The sequence below is a fragment of the Apium graveolens genome, chromosome 2 (assembly GCF_009905375.1).
Source record: "Apium graveolens cultivar Ventura chromosome 2, ASM990537v1, whole genome shotgun sequence".
In the NCBI taxonomy this organism is placed as follows: Eukaryota; Viridiplantae; Streptophyta; class Magnoliopsida; order Apiales; family Apiaceae; genus Apium; species Apium graveolens.
Window position 1 is genome coordinate 16,370,818 of NC_133648.1, and position 9,643 is coordinate 16,380,460.

At 35.8% G+C, this 9,643-nt stretch overlaps 1 non-coding gene across 1 annotated transcript; it reads left to right on the forward strand.

Annotated features, from left to right (window-relative positions):
* Positions 1–8,384: 8,384 nt before the first annotated feature.
* Positions 8,385–8,491, forward strand: LOC141709446 (small nucleolar RNA R71). The gene has a single exon (XR_012570021.1). It is a non-coding gene; the product is annotated as a small nucleolar RNA R71 (small nucleolar RNA).
* The last annotated feature ends 1,152 nt before the right edge of the window (positions 8,492–9,643 follow it).

Consider the following 9,643-nt stretch of genomic DNA (forward strand, 5'->3'; position numbering starts at 1 on the left):
AGGTTTCAAGAGGGATTACGACCGTGGATCCATGGACAGGTTGCAGTTTTTGAATTGACAACGTATACTGCCGTGGTTCAGAAAGCCTTGATTATCGAAGGAGAAAGTGAAAGATCTCAATGAGATAGAGGACAGGGAAGTTTCCAAGACCGCTCTAGCAGGAAGCCGGGATTTCAAGCCCGGACAAATTTGAATTTCAAAAGGATAGGACAAGGTACCCGGAAAGCAGGTAATCATTTCCAAGCCCCCAAACAGCAGGGAATTGTTAAGGTTCCAGTGCCGTATTGCAAAACTTGTGGACGCAAGCATATCGGCATATGTATTAAAGCAGATGTGACATGTTTCAAATGCAAGCAGAAAGGGCACTATTCTAACGAATGTCCAACGGGAAAGACAGCAGAAATCACTTGCTACCAATGCGGAAAGAAAGAGCATATCGCTAGAAATTGTAAAGGACCAGCAATGACAGCCGGTATTCCGAAAGTATTGGCATTACCTCCGCCACCGCCGCCTAATCAACCCAGGGCAAGGACTTTCAACATGAAAATGAAAGAAGCAGTGCAGAGTCCAAGTGTGATCGCAGGTACGCTTTTGGTGAACTCCATAGATTCAAAAGTATTAATTGATTCTGGAGCTACCCGTTCATTTATTTCTGAAAAATTTCTTGATAAATTACATTACGAAATCGAATGGTTGGGCGAGACGTTAATTATAAAATTAGCGAATGACGACCAAGTTCCAGTGGATCGAGTGTGTTCTGCGTGTGATATAGAGATAGCTGGACATCATTTTTCTGTAAACTTAATTCCTTTTAAGCTAGGAGAGTTCAATATCATTTTGGGAATGGACTGGTTAGCATGTCATAATGCTCAGATAGATTGCGCGAATAAGAAAGTCAAATTGCGAACTGCGGAAAATGCAACGGTGATATTCAAGGGCGAAAAAAAGCGGAAGAAATTTCTCACAATAATGCAGAAATGGTTGCTTCGACAAGGATGTGAGGTGTACATAGCTTACGTGTTAGATACTGAAAAAGGAAGTCCTAGAATAGAAGACATTCTAGTTGTGTGTGAATTTCCAGACGTCTTTTCAGACGAGCTTCTAGGGTTACCACCAGATTGAGAAATTGAGTTCACGATTGATCTAGCACCAGGTATCGAACCAGTTTCGAAAGCTCCATATCGAATGGCTCCAGTCGAGATGAAAGAATTGTCAACGCAATTGCAAGATCTTCTAGACCGAGGCATCATACGACCCAGTGTATCCCCATGGGGTGCACCGGTGTTATTCGTGAAGAAGAAGGATGGCAGCATGCGATTATGCATCGAATATCGGGAATTGAATAAACTCACCATCAAGAACAAGTATCCTTTACCGAGAATTGACGATTTGTTCGATCAGCTAAAAGGAGCTGCATGGTTTTCGAAAATAGATTTGCGATCAGGCTATCATCAATTGAAGATTAAAGTTGAAGATATTCCAAAGACTACGTTTCGTACGAGATATGGGCATTACGAGTTTTTGGTAATGGCATTCGGTTTGACAAACGCGCCAGCAGCATTCATGGATCTGATGAATCGGGTATTCAAGAAATATTTGGACAAATTCGTGATTTTATTTATTGATGACATCTTGATTTACTCAAAGACGGAAAGAAGAGCATGCAGAACACTTGAGGATAGCTTTGGAAATTCTGAGGAAAGAGCAACTGTACGCGAAATTTTTGAAATGTGAATTCTGGTTGAAAGAAGTACAATTTCTAGGGCATATCATCAGTAGAGAAGGCATCCAAGTCAATCCAGTGAAGATTGAAGCTGTGTTAAATTGGGAAAGGCCAAAGTCACCGACAGAAGTTCGAAGTTTCTTGGGATTGGCAGGATATTATAAAAGATTTGTTAAAGATTTTACGAAACTAGCAACGCCGTTGACCAAGTTAACTCGAAAAAGTGAAAAGTTCGTATGGAATGATAAATGTGAAGAAAGTTTTCAAGAATTGAAGAATCGGTTAGTAACCGCACCGGTACTTGTATTACCAGACGAGCATGGGAATTTCGTCATTTACAGCGATGCTTCGTATCGCGGGTTAGGATGTGTATTGATGCAGCACAGTAACGTCATTGCATATGCTTCGAGACAACTTAAACCTCATGAGCAGAAATATCCTACGTATGACCTAGAATTGGCAGCGATCGTATTTGCATTGAAGCTTTGGAGACACTATCTCTACGGTGAAAAGTGTGAAATCTATACAGATCATAAAAGTCTGAAGTATATCTTTACACAAAAGGAACTGAACATGCATCAACGTCGATGGCTGGAATTGATTAAAGATTATGATGTCACAATAAGTTATCATCCAGGGAAAGCAAATGTTGTAGCAGATGCGCTAAGCAGAAAAGAAAGATTGAATTTGTTAACTTCATGCGAAGAATTAGCCAAGGAATTCGAAATATTGGAAATCGAGATTCGTATTCCTAATGAATCGATAGAAGCTATCTACGCTATGACTTTCCAACCGGAGTTGCTAGAGAAGGTTCGCCGCTGTTAAGAAGAAGTGATGGGTCAAGATGACGACTTAACGGGAGAAGAGATCACAACTCAGAAGGATAATGAAGGAATTTTACGCTTTGTATCGAGAATCTGGATCCCTAACTTGGCAGAACTAAAAGAAGAGATATTGCGAGATGTGCAGAGCTTAAAATATTCCATTCATCCAGGAAGCACAAAAATGTATCGCGATCTGAAGGAAAACTTTTGGTGGCTGAATATGAAGAAGGAAATAGCAGAATGGGTTAGTAAATGCTACATATGCCAGAGAGTTAAAGCGGAACATCAACGTCCGAGCGGATTATTACAACCGTTAGACATTCCAGAATGGAAATGGGAACATCTAGCGATGGATTTTGTAGTAGGACTACCGAGGACTAGGGCAAATCATGATGCGATATGGGTAATCATTGATAGACTCACGAAGTCGGCACATTTTCTACCGATTAATGAAAGATTTTCGCTTGACAAGCTAGTGCACTTATATCTCAAGGAAATTGTGATGCGACATGGAGTTCCAATATCTATCGTGTCTGATCGAGATCCTCGTTTCAACTCAAGATTTTTGAAACAATTTCAAGAATGTCTTGGAAATAAATTAAACATGAGTACCGCTTATCATCCACAAACCGATGGGCAAAGTGAAAGAACTATCCAAACGATTGAAAATATGCTACGAGTTTGTGCGATCGATTTCGAAGGCAGTTGGGATGAGCATTTACCTTTGGTGGAATTTTCTTATAACGTAAGCATTGGAATGCCACCGTACGAAGCATTATACGGAAGAAAATGCAGATCACCAATACATTGGGATGAAGTTGGAGAATGCAAGATTTTGGGTCCAGAATTAATTCAACAAACTAAAGAAAAGATTGAACTCATTCAGAAATGACTCGATGCAGCACAAAACAGGCAACGCAAATATGCAGACCAAGCAAGGAAGGATATGGACTATCAGGAAGGAGAACACGTATTACTCAAAATATCGTCATGGAAAGGATTGATCAGATTTGGCAATAAGGGTAAATTGAAGCCACGATACGTCGAACCGTTTGAAATTTTGAAGAAAGTAGGAAAAGTTGCGTACGAATTAGCTTTACCGCCTCATATGCAACATATTCACAATGTGTTTCACGTGTCGATGCTTAAGCGATATAATCCTGATTCTAGGCATATAATAAAGTATGAGCCGATAGAGATCCAACCTGATTTATCTTTTGTAGAACAGCCGATAAGAATTTTAGATCGGCGAAAAAAAGTATTGAGAAATAAGTTTGTATATTTAGTGTGAGTGTTGTGGAGAAATCCTATGGTTGAAGAATCAACCTGGGAACTTGAAAGTGAAATGTTAGAGAAATACCCTCATTTGTTTTCGTAGAAGCTTCTGAGGATAGAATCCTATTAAGGGGGAAGGATGTAACGCTTGGGAAATTTACGTTGTATTATATCATATTTATAACAAATTATGTGTATTAATATGTCATTTATGTGTGATTATCTGTTAAACCCTAAATTGTTACGTGTTACGTGTATTCCGTGTTATTTTTGTATTTTTAAGATATTCCTCGGATATTTTATTTTACATTCATCATTTTCATTTCAAACGTTTTATGACCCAAACCATGATTTTAAAGCCAGTATTTCAAATAAAATAATGGGCCTTATTTTTCATCAAACGGCTTTTACCATCGCATTATTTTGAACATCTAGATATTTTATAAATTTTCTCGTTTTGCAAAAAATGACTTTTCCGGGCCCCATTGGGTGTTAAAAACCCCACAAAAATCACATTTTTATTTTTATAAAATTATATGACTTTTATTTATACCATTTCTTTGTATTTTTGCATTATTCACTATTTTTTGGAAATTTTGGCATATATATTGTATATATAAAATATTTATAAATTAATTTTTAATACCCAAAAATTATAAAAATTAGGGCCAAATATTTTTATTAGGAGTGTAATTAGCCCCTTAATTTTATTTAGGGGTATTATTTTTCACACTATAAATACCCTAATTATTAATAATTTAATTAATTAAAAATCAGAAATTCTGTAATTTCCCCAATTTTCCAGAAATTAGGGTTTGGTGTTCTTGACTTCCACCAGCGATTTCATCGTGATTCTGATTTCCAAATCAAGCATGTGAGTAGTCAATCGAAAGCTCTTGATCTCTACTTTCTATTTATGTCATCAATTTTGTGTTTTATTGCTTTGATTTTTAATTCGTATTTTAGGGTTTATAGTCAAATTAGGCATTTTTGATTCTTGAATTGTTTGATGATTTTGATGATTCGTATAGTTTTCCCTGAGTCATGAGGATGATTTTGAGTATTCAATTGATTGGTATAACCCCAGGAGGGTATGGTTCGAGTTCGTAGGTTTATCCGAATTTTTGATTCGATTTTCTGTGATTTTGGTGATGCTGTGATTGTTGTGGATGGCTGGGTTTGATTGTAGAAGTTAATAGCTTTATTTTGATATATTATTCGTAATTTTTCGTATACGGAATCGTGATTTTGAGTTTTGGCCGGAAATAATTATGATTTGATCGGAGAACTTGTTATAGGGGTTATTAGATTATGATATTAGTTTAGTTGTGTTCCTCGTGAAATTCTGAACGAAAACCCATCAAACAACGATTCGAATGATGCTGGTATTGCCTGGAAATCGAGCTCGCCGGACTTGGGTTGAAGGTCGCCGGATTCTGGACGTTTTTCGTCGGAGAAGATGGTGCAGGCGGTGTTAAGGATAATCGAGGGCGGGGCTGAACTACAGGGAGGATCTGGAATGGATTCGCGTCGAAAACGAAGCAGAAACATCACGTTAAGTTCATAATTTAAGCTCGCCGGAGTCCGGCGAGGAACCGCCGGAACCTGGAGATTTTCCAGAAACCGGTCGTGTTCTTCCCGACCCGGTTAGCCATCCCTGACCCGGTTGTTAACCCGGAAAACAACCCGGTTTCGATCCAAAATCCCCCAATTGGTTTATCTGAATTATGTTTCTGGAATTAAATATATTTACTTTTATTTTGATAAAACAGAATTTAATTTTGTAAATTATAAAAATCAAATAAAAATCAGATTAAAAATCTGAAATAATTTGTAAATAATTTCTAAATTATTTTATTAAGTTAGAAATTCGAAAATACAATTATTAATTTAATTATTTAATTATTTATTTAGGTAATTATTTATTATTTATTATTTATTATTTAGTTAATTCTTTAATAAATGGAATTATATAATTGGATCGATTAATTCGATTATTGATTCGATAATTAATCGATTAAAGAGAGTGACTCGGAATTATTCGAGTAACGTTTCGAATTTTAAGAATTCGGAGTATGAGTATCGATTTATATATTTACTTTCTTCTAGATTACGTAATAATTATTCGTATCGGATAATTAAATATAGAAATTTTATTTAAATCGTATAAACTGTAATAATAATCGTGATATTTCAATAATTATGCGAATAACTCGTTGAAATGCGAGTAGTTGATCGGTGAATTGGATTCTGATTCGAATAATAGTTTATTTATTCGATAGTTATCGTAACAGTTGATTTTATCGATTATCTATTTGTAAATAATCGATCTAATCGAGTAAATTATAATAAGTTGTAAATATTTGCAATAAATTGTGATTAATCCTAATAATTAGGGATTAATTATTTTAAATTATTAAATAATTACTCATTAATTATTTATTAGTTATTTATTATTTATTAATCATTTAAAAGTGATTAATTATCGAAATAATTAATCAAATAACTTTCGATAAATCATAACATGTTCATTTTAACTCCAAAAATTATAGGATAAATTATTTTTGACTTGGATTTTTCTTAAATAATTATTTAAAAATTATTTTAGGATTTAAAAATTTGTAATAATTATTTATATTAAATAATAAATTGATTTATCAATGTTTAATTGATATTAATTAGACCGTTAGTCCAATTCGAGCGAAACGAAAGCCATTTGACTCAGAAAAATAAATCCTTTTCTTTAAAAATAATATGAAGACCTAATTTCTTCTAGAAATTTGTTGACTTTATCAATTGCTTGATTATCAATCGAAATGCGTGCCGAGACGAGTCCGAAAAATTCCGGAAAATGGGAAATGAGGTAGAAGGTGATTAGTGGAGCAATCAGTGAGTCGATTTTGATTCTAAAAATTATTTTAACTATAAAAATGATTATGTACTTATGTGCCTATGTGTATTATGTGGTTAATCGAGTCTTACTTGTTTATATGCAATATACGAGTCAGTCATAAGCGCATGGGTAGATAATAGGAACGAAATGAAGTCCATTCAAGATACAATTGAAGTACAAAATGGCTTAACCGGTCTATTTTGCTAACAGAAGCTAAACCAGCAAGGCAGGTCGAGTAGGTGATAGATGAAAAGTGATTTGATTGCAGTGAGTCGCGCAGAAGGCAAGTTTCTCCCCTATTCTACTTTCAGAATAGTGATATTCATTTCAAATTCTTATCACGCTTGTACTATTTTAATTCTTTTGTTCATATTTCAGTTCGATTCTTGAATTATTCTCTTCATTTGAATTCATCGTTCATATTCCAATTGTTATTCACAATTATTGATATATTCTGGTGGTTAGAATTTATCAAAGCATACCGATTGTTCCGGTTGCTATTCCAGGGACTGGATAATACTACTTTGGGGATTAAGTTTACTTAATCCTTAGGACCGGGACATAACCGGATCCTTGAGATGAGCCGTAGTGCCTGGGTGCCCGACGGGATCTATATAGTGAGATATAGATCTGCACTGTATCCTGGCTGATCAGCAGGGTATAGCTGTGAACTTGAGTCCAGTTTAGTTCGTTTGTATTCGCCAGTAATGGCCTTTTTCTATTCTCGTGGGGTTATATCTTTGCAGATATACCCGGGTTACGGATTCATTTATATTGCCTTAACACTGTTTATATTTTGTGGACTTGTTGAGTAGTTTTTGGCTCACCCTTTTTTTTGTTATTCACCTTATTGTTTTCAGTTAAGAAGGAATATGAAACTCATCAGGACTCGAGTGGTAAAGATGCGGGTCAAGCCTTGGGATCCTCTCATACCCAAGGTGTTGATCCCAATCCAGGAAGAAAGCTTTGAGTTGCCTGAGCTGGTGGAGTGTTGATAGATAGTGTGTGTGTTTGAATAAAAGTGGAACTTAGTTTAAAATGAATTAGACAATGGTTTGTAATAAAGAGAGTTTGTGAGATTTTAAATTTGGTTTGTAATAAAGTAGTTAGTGGTTCATGTTTTCATACTTCAACCTAAAAAGATCCTGGTTATTATTAAAGGGGTTTAGTTTTATTTCTTTATTATTTGTTAATCAGATTTTATAGGTTTGGTGATTAGCTAGTAACCCCCAGACTTATACCCCGGGTCTGGAGGGCGTTACAATAAGTATCTAGAACTGGTTACTGTGATCTCTGAAAGTTGCTTCCAAACTAATTTGATTCACTAGATATAGCGCATTGCTCTGTCGTATACGAACCTACACACAGCTCACAAACTCTGGTTGTTTGATTAACACCATAGTTAGCCAGAGAATCGATCTTCATAGACAACGCCTTTAGTTGAGCAGTGCTAGTCGTAGCTGTTTCCACTTGAAAAACACCTGCTACCTTGCCATGTGGCAATCTTTGAGTTGGATACTGATATTCATTAGCAGCCATCAGTTCAATTAGATCATAAGCTTCCTTATAGCTCTTTGCCCATAATGCTCCACCTGATGCTGCGTCGAGAATGGGTCTTGACTATGCTTCTAACCCGTTATAGAAGCAAGTGATGATCATCCAATCAGGCATTCCATGATGAGGACACTTCATAAGCATCTCCTTGAAGTGCTCCCAAGCTTTATATAGACATTCTCCTGATTGCTGCGTAAATTGAGTAATTGCATTCCTGATTGCAGCAGTCTTCGCCATTGGGAAGAATTTAGTGAGAAACTTCTGAGCAAGATCGTCCCAAGTAGTGATAGAATCTGCTGGTAGAGAATGTAACTAGCACTTAGCTTTATCCCTCAGAGAGAATGGGAAAAGCATCAGCTTTATAGCATCTTCAGAAACACCATTGAACCTAAAGGTGTCGCAGATCTCTATGAAATCCCTAATGTGTGTATTGGGATCTTTCATTGGTGAACCCCCAACTGAACTGAGTTCTGTACCATCTGAATTATGTCAGGCTTGATCTCGAAGGATTTAGCTGCGATCGCTGTCCTGACAATGCTAGATTAAATGTTATTGATCTTGGGTTGAGAAAAATCTATCAAGGCTTTCGTTTGTGCTGCTGGATCCCCCATTATAATGAGTACCTGAAACACAAACAAATAAACCGTGAAAGTAAAAGAATCTGAGTCAGTGAACTTTAACGACCACTGATGACAAGCACATAAACTAAAATTAACACCGAGTCCCCGGCAGCGGCGCCAAAAACTTGTTAGGGCGAAAACACGTGCTAAAATTCACGCAAGTATACGCGTTTGCAAGTAGTATAAGATATAAATTAGATTCGTTCCCACAGAGACTGGATTAGGTTAAGTTCAATTTCTGCACCTATGCAACAATGTATGGCTATCGTTCAATGCTAAGACAAATAACAAATTGGGTTTGATTAAACTAAGATATTATACTAAATAACATTAACTAAGAAAATTGAGGGTGAATTACTTATATGAGACAAACATGGGATTCTAACTTCATTAAATACTTCATTCAATAGCCTTATTATTCTTAACCTTAGCATGCAATGGTGATGACACTAATCAGATAACATAAAACTGCTAAACGCCAACTTTTGTTGCACGAATAACATACTATCAGACATCCACAAAAGAGATAGAAGCTGAATAGACATCAATTATATTAAGACCCTATATGTATATAAAATTTAACAACATAATGGATTAAAGCATAAGTTATCTATTGTGATTACATAGGACAAGTAAGATGGTTAAAATTACCTACGAATCATGCATAACAACTACATGAACCTATGCTAGCATGACAAGTTCTAAATCTCTATATTCACTTTCGCTTCAATAGAGATTAACAAGCTATCTTATA